We start from the raw sequence: 15,291 nt of genomic DNA, 5'->3' as shown, positions 1-15,291 counted from the left end.
TATGATTTCGATTTTACTGGCAATTATAAAAAAAACTTTGCATTTGATCTTTAAGATCCCTCCACGGAGCGCTTCTGCTTGTGCTTCTTTTTAGGTCTCTTTACTTATAGGCTCGTAGGCAGAAAGAAGAACATTTTTGCATCGTCAGCAGGACTTGTCCACAGGTGGTTGAGATATTGAGCCGTCAAAGTGTCTAAAAGCTCAAAGTAGAACACTTCTTGACTGTGGCCTTTTATAGCCTGAGGTAGATTCAACTTCACTTGACTTTGGTTCCTTTTGACTATTCTTGGTTTCCGATGTTTTAAAGACGTGCGTTGCTGCATATTTGTACGTTGGTAACTCAAGCCGACTCAACAGAATTGTGACCTGAGAAACTCCTCTCCGACACCTCTCCAGATGTCAGGCAGAAGCAGAAGGCTGATTTTAGAAACCCCTTAAAGTCAAGAAAGACATTTTTGACACTTTGTGACGGTGTAGCTCGGGGCATCAGGCGGCAGATTCAGGTCAGGCAGCCTCACACAGAATCTGATACTACCGTAGCACCTCACACACACACACACAGGTTTGTATATTTCCTGATACTCATAGTGATGCACTGTCAGGTTCTCATAGTGCCATTTTAGCTCCTTTCCTCATGGGTGGCTATTCCATAGAGCCATTCAATTTAGTTATCATAGTTTTTAAGAGATAGTGCCTTTATATGGTTTAAATACAACAAATCATCAGAAAATGACACTAAAAAATATGAACTATTTGTTATATGACTTAAATTGTCACTATTGCATTTGTACCCAACTAGTGGGCTCAAGTTGAATTATTTAAACGCCTATCTTCTCTGTTACAGAATCGTATCCAGGTTGCTTTGAGAGGCAACAGGACATTTTCAGGATAAAGGCTCAGAATTAAACATTCCACGGAGTCATTCAGAGTGTTCGCGATGCCTTTGACCTTTGTCCTTCAGTCTCATTTTATCTTTGCAAACCACGGGCCTTCACAATATGTCTTTCACGCTACCCTGAGCTCTTCAACCCTTATCAGTTAGAGCGCAGAATAATGGTGCAAAAAGGCTTTCTGTTTGAGATTGATAAAGGAAAGGAGACGGTTTCTCCCATCAAACACTCATGGCTTATCTAAGACGCTCGTCTCGAGAGGTGGTCGGATAGCGGGGACGGTCTGAAGAGCACGTCTGGCCCCGGAGCTGTTTGACTGTTAAGGAGAAGGGAGATGCTTTCAGTTTGCCACGGACCCTGCTGGAGGACCGTGCTCTTTCATTAAACATCGGGGGTGAGGCCTCAGACGCTGGCTCTGTAGCAGCGACAGATGGCCAGACAATCACTGGATTTCTGAAACAAGCAGCACTCTGCCACGGAGCCACAGAGTGCTGCTCGTCATGAGCTCAAATTGCCCTTAAAATGACATAGAAAGACTTTATTGTGTGAACAAGGGAGCTGGGGCTAAACACAGCGGGGTAGCTATAGTGAGGACAAGTCTCTGAACAGAAATAGGTGCTGAACACAGCTGCCAGGTAATCACAACAAAACAACTTAAAGAGCCTGTGACACCATCCCAACAACTGTTGTGCAATGAAATATTGGGCTACTAGTAATCTCGAACCGTCAGTTTAAAAAAGAAAAAGCGATACCGTTTCGTTAAATATCAATAATTTCGAACATCGCGGGGAAATTCCTTCACTCATTTTGAAGTTTTGGGGGAAGCCGGAAGTGACGTCAATGCGGGAACGCTTCGAGAGCCAAACACGGACAAAGTGTGTTGTCATGCGTAGAAATGGTGAATTACTGAGTTTAGGCACGTTAATAACGTTTTAATGAAGTTGACTACAGTATATTCATATTTGTCAGTGCTTTCATGTCAATTCGGCGAACATAAACATAAATGATCGTGGTGGTGAAGATGATGATTACATTAGGATTAAAAATCGGGAGTGAGAGCTGCTGAATTTCCTCCCGTCGGATGTGATATAAAAACAAATCGATTATTTTTGTGGTTATAAACTCAAGTGGATGAAACTACATTTATTAGTGCTTTCATGTCAATTCGGCGAACATATGATACATTAAATGATGAGTGAGGATGATGATTAAAAATCGTTTGTTTGAGCCGGTCTGCATTTACTGATGAGAAAACAAACCGATGCTTTTTGTAGTTGTAGTACACCAACAACGTGGATTAAACGTGTGGTTTTTTACCACAATGTTGGGGAAATTAATGGATAAAATGCACGGATTATTATTATTATTCCCACTCCGATCGGGACACTAGGTCCACCGTTTTCCCGCAGCGAGGCTCCCCCCGTTGACAGTTTACGTGGGCTGGGTGCAGTGGCGGACTGGCCATCGGGACGAATCTCGATGGGCCGGTACCGAAGTGGGCCGGTCGGATAAGTAACTAGCACATCCCCCATAGGCGGCGCGTGAGGCTCAGGTTTGAGAAGGCTAAATAACTTATTTTACCTGACGCTGCCCGCCTCTGGCGTCTATAGAAAAGAGATCCACTCAGTGTGCGGAGTTTAAATCTCTCAAGTCATATTACAGGATAAAGGAAATACAGTTTAAACTGCCGTATGCAGAGAAGACGCCGACGTGTCGCACTTATCATTCATATTACATCATCAATCAGATCATCGATCAGATAATATCATATATTTCCTTATCTGAGTCAGCTTCTCCAGCCTCATCTGGCCGTGCAACACTCACAGTGTCACAGACTGGATGCAGAAGTATTATTTAACACATGTTGAAACACTCGAGACAAATGTAATTAAAGTCAGATCCACTCGTGTCTTAGACGTGAACGCGCTCTCAGCTGGAGAGAGAAACCCTGGCTTGATTTACCGAGTTGATAACCAGCGTCGTAGGACCGCTTAGCGAGATCTCGTTTGTTAGTTTGTTGTTGTTAGTTTGTTTGTTACTCAAACATATCCAGGGTCTGTTGAACTGGCTTCGTAGTACAGGGCACAGGTGGCTAGCAGCGCTAATGTCAAAGACACAGACATTATACATTATATTTGTATTTTACATCCCCCACTCCCCCCGTTGACAGCTTACTAGCGGTACCGAAGTGGGCCGGTCGAGAGTCCCGGGATGATTTTTAGTCCCAGTCCACCACTGGCTACATGACCATATGATCGCCCATATTGACGCACCTCATTCCTAAACTTAGAAGATACAACATAAACCGATCCTTCAGCCTCATATGAGCTCTCAGACACGTTAAACATTAACCCGTCATCGCTGTCTGAGCTTGCTGCTGTGTGCACCATCGTGCGTTTACATCTGACTGTATGTATATATATATATATATATATATATATATATATATATATATAGGTTTACATGCAGATGCTGGGATCCTGGACGGTGCAGCTGGAGCGCTGTGCCCGCAATGACGTCACCCATCATTTGGCGGGACTTGAAGAATCCGCGAGAAGATCCAGAAAATTGTCAACATTGAAGGCAGATTAATGGTTATCAAAGTACAAATATCCAAAATCAGTTCAGTAACGGTTTTCAAGGGGACAATATGTACTCAAATTGATGGGTTTGGATGATGGGGGAAAACCGTGTCACAGGCTCTTTAAAGTCCTGCTCTGAAAATCTCACCTATTAGCATTTTCAAAAACACTTTAGAGATAAAACCGAGAAGCAGTAAGAACTGACAGGAAAAGCGTGTTTAAAGAAATGGATTTGAGTTCTTGTTCGAAGGATGATCGGGAGCTATATATATATAAAGTAGTTAAGCAGTAACATTCTACTCTGGAGTTGATGCTTGACAAACGTATTTAATTACAGAGTGACATTTCCTTCAGACTGAGAACTTTATCAGGATCTGAATTCTCCTCCTTCACACTCAGCTCAGTGAGACTAGAATGTCCTCTATCAGACAATCCACCAATCAAAGCCTCTCTTTATTTACATATAATCCTAGTTAATAATATCTAGTTATGAGACAAAACTTTCAGGACTGTACAAAGGTGCAGGTGGTAATATGACACTTTAATGAAGCAGTTATTAATACATCAGTGCATAAATCCTCTTGAAGGATGTGTGGGTGGAAATGTTCTGGTACCTTTCCTTCTGGCTCAAATTGAGTGGAAGAATAATTATCACCCGGTGCAACCTCAATAGAGCCACAGTGTGCTGCTGTGTAAAAATACGTTTTGCATACTAATAATCTGCTCAAAGTGAGATGACTCACCATGCCATGTACACAATTGTGTTAGCATTCTTTTATAAGCATTAAACACAAGGTAGCTACACTAAGGGCTAATGGGCAGGGCTCTCAAGTCTCACGCATTTGGCGTGAGACACACGCATTCCACTCCATTCACACGCTCACACGCCACGCCTTGTATTTCTCACGCAGAGATTTCTTTCCAGGGTACCGCCCACCAAGTTGCGCCGCAATTTTGTAAACAAACTAGTACAGAATCACTGTAGCCACGCATCAACCAATCAAAAGAATGTAAGCTGTCGAACAGCCAATTAGAAAATAACATGGCTGTATCCGGGTAGGATTTAGACATTCTGCCCTATACTTTATAGACAGGTAAGGGTTTCAACATTTTCCAGGATTTCAATACTTTGATTGAATACATTAATCAGTTCTTTACACATGGTGCTCTTTTTAGATTTCAGGAACTACTACCTTTCCATGGGCCGGAGGAACAGGACAAGTGTGTCCGGGACGTGTTATTTACAATATCGGACAAGTAGATCTTTCAATTGACTTGTCCGGCGGACAAGTGACGTTTTTCGACCTGATTTATTGACAAATTATTGATACATTCAGTTTACAAAAGGCAGAACTCATTCGCAAATTGTACGTGTCCGACATTGTTCGTTTAGAAGTGTTAGTTTCGGTTCTGCTTGTCGATTCCTAAGGAAATGCATCTCGCCGCTTTCTGTACAGTTAGACGGGGGCGGAGCGGGGCGGGAAGTGTAGCACAGTGGCAGGCTTGGGAAGCAACACTCGGTTCCGAGTAGGAACAAATAACAATTTCCGGTACCGGGATTAATAAGAGTTGTGAGGACAGGAGGCGAGGCAGCCCCGCGGACTGCAGCTCTCTCTATGCTCCGTATCAGCTGATCGCTGCTCGGTGCGGCTCAGCGTCTCTCTCTCTCTCTTTCTTTCTACACACAGCGGATCCAGCGGATCCTTTCTACACACAGCGGATAACAGCCTCATCTTTGTCAAACTTTCTTATGTTCTTTCTCGAACACGTAATGAAGGTTATTAAGCGTTTTAACTCCTGTGTTGTTAATATTAACCACCATTTCCTTTATGAAGTGAAGCAGCCTCCCTGCCTGTCCTCGCGCTGTCCTCACATCCCCGGACCCCCAGACTCGAGGAGCAGGATGTCAGTATTGTTTATGAAGCAGGGTATAGAAAGTACATTATGGAAATGAAAATACTATTTCTTTACTTTTACAAACAGTGAGCAGCTGCAGCATGTGTATTGCAGGACGTGTGTAAGCGTGCAAGCGTCTTTGCGTTGTAGAAAAGCGCTAGGCCTATAGGCTATAAATATAATGTATTATTATTAGGTTATGTCCTATGTGTTGGACATGTGTGGTTGGACTCTGTCTCACAGGCAGTGTAACATCAGAGGAGACTGGGCCAACTGTACATTCTCAAACTGCACCACTTAGAACTAACTAAACAATGCAGAGATTATTTTTATATAATTGTATTCAATAACCGTAAGAAATTAAACAGTATGTGATTTGTAAATAGGAATACAGATTTGACTTAATGTTTTCATAAATATATTTTTCTCCCAGTTTGTCATGGGACTTATTTTTACCCTCTCAAAGAACCGGAACCGAAAATAACCGGAATCGAAAAGCAGAACCGGAATCGTTAAAATCCAAACGATACCCAACCCTATGTGTGATGCAGTAAAATCTCACTTCTCACTTACGTTAGCGGTGTCATAAAAACCGTGGGAAAATGTAAAATACGAAGAAGAAGATTCCAGTGGCCCCAATTTTTGTCCATTCTGGACAAGTGAAAAATGTATTCGGACAAGTACATTTCCAAACTCACTTGTCCATGGACAAGTACTCTCTAAAAACTTTTTCTCACACCCTAGGTGTGTGAGGAGTTCCTGGAATATCAGCTGATGGATATCCCCATGGTTCCTTTTTTTAAAGGTGACCGGTTTGAGCCAGTTTGGGAGGCTCACTAAAATAGCTCAACTTGTTCTAGTGCTCCCTCACTCTAATGCCGACGCGGAGAGGGTTGCCACCAACACCTACAACAAAAAACACACACACACACACACACACATCCCTTCACTAAGAATGAAATAAATATGTTTTTATATGAATTTATGTGTCATTTATCAGATAAGACCACCGTCCCCACCCAAAGCCCCGCCGCTGCCAAAATCTCACTCTGAACTCTGTTCAAAACTTGAGCCCTGTAATGGGAATGCAGGATATTTGGCAGGTGTGTCAGAAGAGTTAGTCATCCTAAAAGTCTGAAAAATGTCATGGCAGACTGATAATGTTGCTGTTAATTGATATTGCCAACTATAATTCTATGGACCACATGATCACATGGCTTTTCCGCTAAGCTAAAGGCGGCTAATGTTCCGTTGGCTACTTGTTAGCAGCCGCCAATATCAAGACAAGTCAAGCGTCAGACTTTCACCAGCTGTGTTTTTACTGACGTATGTTGTGTTGTAAGTCGTGGAAATCTCCTCATCTTGTAGTTAACGGACCATAAACACTTTCCAGATTCCATTGACTCTCTAGACAAGGGAACAGGAAAGTGCAACAAAAAAAAGGCTTTAAGACTTATTACCAGGGTCCAGGGAAGAGTATTAAGTAGTGTTGTCTCCATATTGCTAACTGTTAAGAATACAGATAATCTCATTAATCTGATAATGCACATTACTTCTGGAACCAATGAAACAATGTTAGGCCTACTTACTTTCCAAGTTTTACAGCATTTAGTCATGTGCTTTCTTCTTTTCTGCTTGAAAAAGGGTGAAAGTTGTAAGGAAATTGTTGTTTCTGGGCAAACTGAGGCCGATGCATGAGTGTATTTGCTTGCTGGCCCCAGGCTCTGTCAGTCTGAATCCTTCAGCTGTCGGACTGCTGCCGCGATGTCTCCATCCTGCTGTGTTTGCTGCTGGAGATCAGGCAAGAAAAGATCAAAATGTTTACTTGGAGATCAAGCTCAGTGTCCAATTCGAGTAAACTCAGCTAGTGTCAGGCCTGTGTACCTTTGGGTGGCACTGAAGCACTGAAATCCTGTCTTGTCTTATTTTCAGTTAAAATACTTCTTACGGAACGTTTTGCTGCCCTAACATAATATGTATATTTGTCATTTGTCAATGTAAATTAGGTTCATTGTATAAATGAGCAGAGAGCAGTTCACCACCCACACAAACAAACAGCAGTTTTCCTGACACTTCCACTTGCTAAAGCTTCAGACTTTAGTACTGGAGCAATTTTATACAAGGCTATATAATCAACATCGTATCTCATTAAGTCTACCCTGTCCTTAACCTCACTAAAGACCTTTAGAGTATATGTACAACTGCCTCATTGCTTTACATCCAGTCATTCTTTGCACAGTTATGGCAGTCTAATGGGAGCTCAAAGAAAACTCTGTTTGTAATCTACATTTGAAGTTAAGGACGCCTTCTAACACTGACTTAGTGTCTCTTAAAGTACAAACTGTACCTTTTAGAAGTGCATGAGTGTTTAATGTTGTCTAAAGTTGTGTTTCCACCTGCCCTTCTCGATTCAGTAGCAGGTGCTTTTCTGTATTTTTCGTATGCCATTGCAGATATTAACCCCTCCGTATACCCTCTCTGCAGACCACCGACCAATCAGGTACAACTTGTCCTTATCAAAAATGACAACAAGAGCCATACCATGCATGGAAAACACAGCATAGTAACCCCTTTTCTACATTCACCCAAAATCCAATGGAAAAGTCCCATTGGTTTTAGTCCCGGTAGCCATTTCTTTGCTACTTTCTGGCTCAGCCTACAACATACCTCATCACTGAGCTGAACACACACCCACACAAACATTCCCAGTCTAATTCTACCGTCTGCATCCTCATTATAACGCTCCTCAAGCTTTCTGTTTATCCCGCAGCTCCGTGCAGTACAGCATGTGTTGCTGCTGGTACACATTTAAATGATACCCTGTCTTACACTCTGCATACACGAGTAGGTCTCAGTGCGGAATAATTAAACACTCTACTGCTTGATTATGAATTGCTAGTTGCGTGCCCCTCAGAAAAGCCATGCAAGGATGACAAATGAGTCAGTAATTATCTAATGAAAGCATTCAAGTAAACTCACCATTAGTTTTTAATGATGATCCAAATAAAAATCATTATTAAATAAAGATACAGTAATCATTACATTAAGCTTACGCTTTTATCCAAAGCGACTTACAATAAGTACATTCGACCAGGAAGACACAACCTTGAAGAACACAGAATCATATAAGTACATCAGGTTTCATAGAGCCAAACATTTCAAGTGCTACTCAACTGGCTTTAGATAAGCCAGTCCTTTATTAGTATATAAGTGCTCTGTTAGCAGTTCTTAGTTAGTAATTCCATCTGCTCGAGTCCTCACTAACACTAAGAAAGTGGATCACATCACTCCTGTTCTGAAGTCTTTACACTGGCTTCCTGTGTGTCAAAGAATAGATTTCAAAAATACTGCTGCTGGTTTATAAAGCACTGAATGGTTTAGGCCCAAAATACATTACTGACCTCCTGCTAAACTATGAACCATCCAGATTTCTCAGGTCTTCAGGGACTGGTCAGCTTTCTGTCCCCAGAGACAGATCTAAACATGGTAAAGCAGCGTTCAGTTATTATGCTCCAAATATCTGGAACAAACTCCCAGAAACCTGCAGGTCCGCTGCAACTCTGACTACTTTTAAATCCAGGCTGAAGACTTTTCTTTTTGTTGCTGCTTTTAATTGAACTATTCATATCTTAAACTGCACTGTAACTTTTATCCATGTATTTTTCCTTAATGTTTATTTGATTAGCTTTTCTTTTTTAATGCTTAATGTCTTTCATTTTTTTTTTTGTAAAGCACTTTGAATTGCCTTGCGTTGAAAAGTGCTCTATAAATAAACTTGCCTTGCCTTGCTCGAGGTGAAGTCGAAAGAGATGAGTTTTCAGTCTGCGCCGGAAGGTGTGTAAGCTTTCTGCGGTCCTGATGTCAATGGGGAGCTCATTCCACCATTTTGGAGCCAGGATAGCAAACCCACGTGTTTTTGCTGATGGGAACTTGGGTCCCCCTCGCAGCGAGGGTGCAGCGAGTCGTTTGGTTGATGCAGAGTGTAGTGCACGCGCTGGGGTGTACAGTTTAACCATGTCCTGGATGTAGGAAGGGCCAGATCCATTCGCAGCATGGTACGCAAGTACCAGTGTCTTGAAGTGGATTCTAGCAGTTACCGGAAGCCAGTGAAGGGAGCGGAGGAGCGGAGTGGTGTGGGAACATTTAGGAAGGTTGAAGACCAGACGAGCCGCTGCATTCTGGATGAGCTGCAGAGGTCGGATGGCACATGCAGGTAGACCAGCCAGGAGGGAGTTGCAGTAGTCCAGGCGTGAGATGACGAGAGCCTGGACCAGAACCTGCGTCGGTTTCTGGGTCAGGAGGGGACGTATCCTCCTGATGTTGTAAAGCGTGTATCTGCAGCAGCGGGTTGTAGCAGCGATGTTTGCAGTGAAGGACAGGTTGTTATCTAGGGTCACACCCAGATTCCTTGCAGTCTGAGTCGGGGAAACAACAGAGGTGCCGATGTTGATTGTCAGGTCAAGAGTGGGACAATCTTTTCCCGGAAGGAAAAGCAGTTCAGTCTTGTCAAGGTTGAGCTTGAGGTGATGAGCTGACATCCACTGAGAGATGTCAGCTAGACAAGCAGAGATGCGTGCGACGACCTGGGTCTCTGAGCGGGGAAAGGACAGAATTAATTGGGTGTCGTCAGCATAGCAGTGGTATGAAAAACCATGCGGGCTAATGACTGATCCGAGCGAGTTTGTGTACAGGGAGAAGAGGAGGGGACCAAGAACAGAGCCCTGAGGGACCCCTGTAGTTAATTGACAAGGGTCGGACTCGGACCCTCTCCAAGTTACCCTGTAGGTACGGTATTTGAGGTATGAGGTGAGGAGGGAAAGTGCAGAGCCTGAAACTCCAAGTTCTTGGAGAGTGCGAAGGAGGATCTGATGGTTCACCGTGTCGAATTCAGCAGATAGGTCCAACAGGATGATGACAGAGGAGAGGGATGCTGCTTTAGCAGTGTGCAGTTCCTCAGTGACAGCAAGGAGAGCAGTTTCTGTGGAGTGACCTGCCTTGAAACCAGACTGGTGCGGATCCAGAAGGTTGTTCTGATGGAGATAACAGGAGAGTTGTTTAAAGACAGCGCGTTCAAGTGTTTTAGACGGGAACGGGAGGAGAGAGACAGGCCTGTAGTTTATAACATCAGACGGGTTGAGAGTGGGTTTCTTTAGGAGAGGGTTTACTCTTGCCTCCTTGAGACTGTTTGGAAAGTGACCAGAAGTTAGAGAAGTGTTGATGAAATGGGAGAGAAACGGTAGAATATCAGGAGCGATAGTCTGAAGGAGGTTTGAAGGGATAGGGTCCAGAGGACAGGTGGTAGGGCGGGCAGAGGTAATGAGGGTAAGAACCTCACTTGGAGAGAGAGGGGAAAAGGAGGTCAGTGTGTGGGTGAAAGGAGGGTCTGGTGACCCAGCGGTGAGTAGAGGTGAGTCAGAAAAAGAAGAGCGAATATAATCAACCTTTTTTTCAAAGTGGTTAACAAAGTCGCTTGACAGAAGGGAGGAGGGGGAGGGGCTTGGGGGGGGTCCAAGAGGGTGGAGAAGATGGAAAATTGTTTTTTGGGATTGGAATAGGAAGATTGGATCTTATCTTGAAAGAAAGTGCTTTTTGCCTGAGAGATCGAAGCAGAGAAAGAGGAGAGGAGAGCCTGATAGGTTAGGAGGTCGTCACGGTGTTTTTCCACCGTTTCCGCTCTGCTGCCCGAAGGACGGTTCTATTAGCACGCAGTGCGTCATTTAGCCAGGGAGCAGGAGGGGACTGACGAGCCTGCCGAGATGTGAGAGGACAGAGAGAGTCCAGAGAGGATGAGAGAGTAGAGAGGAGAGTTTCTGCAGCAGAGTTTGGAGGCAGCAATTGGAACGAATCAGAGGAAGGGAGGGCTGAGAGCACCGATGAGGCAAAGGTAGAGGGGGAGAGGGAACGAAGGTTACGGCGGACAGGTGCAGGATGAGAAGAGATTAGTTTGTAATGTTTGGAAAGGGGTAGAGAGAATGAAATGAAGAAGTGATCGGAGGTGTGGAGCGGGTTTACAGAGAGGTTAGAAGTAGTGCAGTTCCTTGAGAATATGAGATCAAGGACATTGCCAGCTTTATGAGTTGGTGGGGACGGAGACAGTGAGAAAGCAAAGGCGGTTAACAGAGATGTTAGTTCGTCTATCTTCCCTGTCTGGAGGTTGAAGTCTCCGAGAAGTACAGCGGGAGGGCCAGTTTCAGGGATGTGTGAGAGGAGATTATCTAATTCCCCCAAGACGCCTGGTGGACGGTAGAGAACAACAATGGTTCATTGTATAGGATGGGTTACTGAGACGGCATGGAATTCAAAGGTGGAAGGAGTGAAGTTAGGTAGCTTGAAGAGGGAAAAGCTCCATTTGGGAGAGAGCAGGAGACCAGTGCCACCTCCTCTGCCAGTGGGTCTGGGTGTATGGGAGAAGGAATATGCTGTGGAGAGAGCTGCTGGGGTGGATGTGTTGAATGGAGTAATCCAGGTCTCAGTGAGAGCAAGGAAATCCAGGGTCTGCAGGGAGGCGTAGCCAGAGATGAAGTCAGCCTTAGGAACAGCTGACTGGCAGTTCCACAGGCCGCCTGAAACTAGATGTTGGAACTCAGTGGAGCACGTGGGATAGACGAGAGCAGGCCGGTTATAGCGATTAGGAGATACACGGGGCCAGTGATAATTGCGAGAAGACACATGAACAGGAATGGAGAAAATACACATGATTATAGCATGTGGGGCTAGAAAACTAAAGAAAATAAAATAAGACACCAGCGATACTTAGCTCAATCAGAGTAGGATTTGCCTCCTCTTTGCCACCCTCGTGACTCCCGCAGGACTCCAATGTCTTTGTCAGTCTTCGGCTATCTGACGCTCCAGGAAAGAGCTACCTAAAATGGACGCCTGATTGCTGAGTTCTCACAGCTGTGGGGCCACGCCCCTCTAATTAGTTAACTCTCTACAGCTGATGGGCGACAGCAGAGAGGCCCTGCCTATATTGTAATGCAGGCTTGAGTGCCCACTGAGACCTGTGTAACAGGTTCACTTGAACAGATCTGAGATTTAAAATCTCTCAAAAGCGCCGTTTTAGCTACAATAACTACAGAACAATTATACAGAGTATCACCCGGTCTAGATGCACACTAGTAATCACTAGCTGTTATTAATGTAATTCCCTTTAACCTCCCAGCGTCACACTGAGACACGGCAGAAAACTGCTACACACACCAAATCCTTTTCATCCTAATATATCTTTTAAGATGTCCCCCATTAATGCATAAAGCAGAAACATTGAATAACTGTTGGAGGAATATCACCTAATTTAAACAGATTCTTATCTTTTTAATAAAGTTCATTGAATGTTCTTTATCATAAATCTACTGCTTTTGTGATTTAAATGTAGATATTCTTTAAATAATATGCCAACGATTATTTCAAAATTCATAAGACACATTCATTTGCAATATGATTTACACATTTCTGAATTTAGGATCTTAAAAGTAGTAACAGTATAAATATATTGGTACCACTTTACAATAAGACTACCCTTAAAGGGTTTGAGAATAGTTTGTTAATCATTTCTTAGTTAGGTTGCGAACACTTTATAAATCCTTAATAAGCTTTTATAAGACATGAGATAAACAGGGCAACTGTGACCGGTTGCTTGCCAAATAGTGAGCCCACATTTCTCTGTACTGCTAAGCCTTATTAGAAACGGTAATAACTCATTAATACATGGGAATGTGTTTTACACTATACAATAAGGCTCCCTTTTGGCAACTATAAATGTTAGTAACTCGTAAATAAATGGTCATAAAGAGATGCCAGGAAACATCAAGATGGAAGGGGGGGATCAACTCAGTGAACAACAGATACCAAGGATGTTGGCTGATGAAGAAGACGAAGTAAGCTAGTGCCAATATAAGGCTTAGTCATCTTGCCAAATAGTGAGCCTGTGTTGATGTATGAAAACTATGTTAGAACTGGTTTATAAATGGTTCTTAATGATTAATAAAGTGTTTACAACCTAATTAATAACCTATTTATAAGCCCTTTATGAATCCTTTATAAGGGTAGTCTTATTGTAAAGTGGTACCCATATATTTCTGATTTCTGAGACTCAAAAGTAACTAACACCGAAAATGAACTTGCATTCATTTAAAAATATTGTTAGAGCTAATGCATTCTGTGTTGAATTGCTGGCTTTCCAACTTCTTTAAGTGTATGAGATACAGACAATGTACACAACATGTGTAGCTTTATATGCAAATATCCACTTTAAGCAACGTTTCGAATTGACTTCGCCAGTTAATTCCCATAATCCCTCCATAACTTCAAGATGAAACATTGCCAGTAGTCCTTCAAAACAAAAAAGGCAATTTTCAAGAGCTTGTGACATTTCTGTAATTCATGATAGGAAACAGCGTCGTGTCCATCATTTCAGATTTACACAGCTCTACGTTTCATTCTTACCCTAATCCCCCTATACAGTATATACTCCTACTCCAGTGAAAGCTTAAATGATGCAGGAGTAAAACTTTATGTTAAAGTCCCTCTTATATCCCCTTAGGTTATGGAAGGACAGCGAGAATACATTTTAAAGAAGCAGACAGGAATCATTACCGCTGGGCTGATATGGAGGAGGCAGACCATTCTGATATCAAGCAGCTTAAGCCCCCCCCCCCTGTCTTCACTCCTCAGTGCCCCCCATCAGCCTCCGGATAACACTGCAGCGGCCAGGAGGCAACATTAAGAGAAGGAGGATGTGTGTGCAGGGCGGGGTCAGGCGGGGTGGGGGGGGGGGGCACAGCTTGCAAAGGCAAATTACATAGCTGGATGTCCATATCACAGAACTGGAGCAGATGGAAGCAGTTAAGGACAGATAATGGTGATGGCAGCTGACTTAAACACCCACAGAGAGGATTACATGACTAATGTTAGGGAAACACTTTGTGCTAAAGAACACATTGTGACTTCAATGGATAAACGTTTCCATGTACTGTTGCTTCGGGGATATCATGGAAGGAGTTCAGTCCCAGGACAGCTGTGGCAGAAGCTACAGACTGACATTAAATTCAAATTCATTTAACGCGGTTCATAATAGAGTTGTGTTTTTTGAGGAAGATAGCATTGCAAAGGGCTCCCTTGACAACAAGCAAAGGGGATTCCTGCATTGGATTTTGGAATCTTTCAGAAAATACAATCGATGGCCAACCAATGTTTATGACACTAACACATTTTGTAAAGCTAATAAACAAGCATGACGATCATGACTCCACTTATATATCTCAATCCCATTGTGTGTGAAGTGTCGGTGTTTACGCCATGTATCTTTCATGTGGAAACTCTGTAGCCTTATGGATAATCTCATTTCTGTCTGCTTTGTCTTCAGTCAGTGTTTCAGGATTGAAATGCATAAGAGGAACATATTTGTTGGAACTTGCACCAAGCAAAGGAGATCATTTCCCAGAGGATCTGATGAATAAAACATTTCTAAGTTTGAGATGAACAAAGTGTCTGTCTTCCCTCTGATCACTGAAGTCATTTTTAATAAACCTGATAGCAGATGATTAGCTGATATCACTGCACACATTCTTTGTGAACATAATTACTTAAAGTCTCACTCATCAAGATAATTATTCAGGTGAATGACTCCACCAAGCCTTATCCCCCCCACTGGAATCCTCTTTAAAGCCCCTCTCATTTTCTCTGTGTTTGACGGACAGCTTCGGAGCAGCGCTGATATCATAGTGGAGAGCCAAATAGTTTCTCAGCTTGAGGACACAAGTGCAAATGTTGGCCACCTCTGTTTGAATCAAAAGCATCTTTATTCCATTCATGCTGCAGTCAGTCTGAAAGACAAAAACAGGCCGCTGCATGAATACTAATAGCAGCCGCTCTGCTATGCATCGCTAATGTGGTCAGAAAACATTCACACTATAAAATCTCTG

Source organism: Pseudochaenichthys georgianus, chromosome 2 (assembly GCF_902827115.2).
Source record: "Pseudochaenichthys georgianus chromosome 2, fPseGeo1.2, whole genome shotgun sequence".
In the NCBI taxonomy this organism is placed as follows: domain Eukaryota; kingdom Metazoa; phylum Chordata; class Actinopteri; order Perciformes; family Channichthyidae; genus Pseudochaenichthys; species Pseudochaenichthys georgianus.
This window is presented reverse-complemented; position numbering follows the sequence as displayed.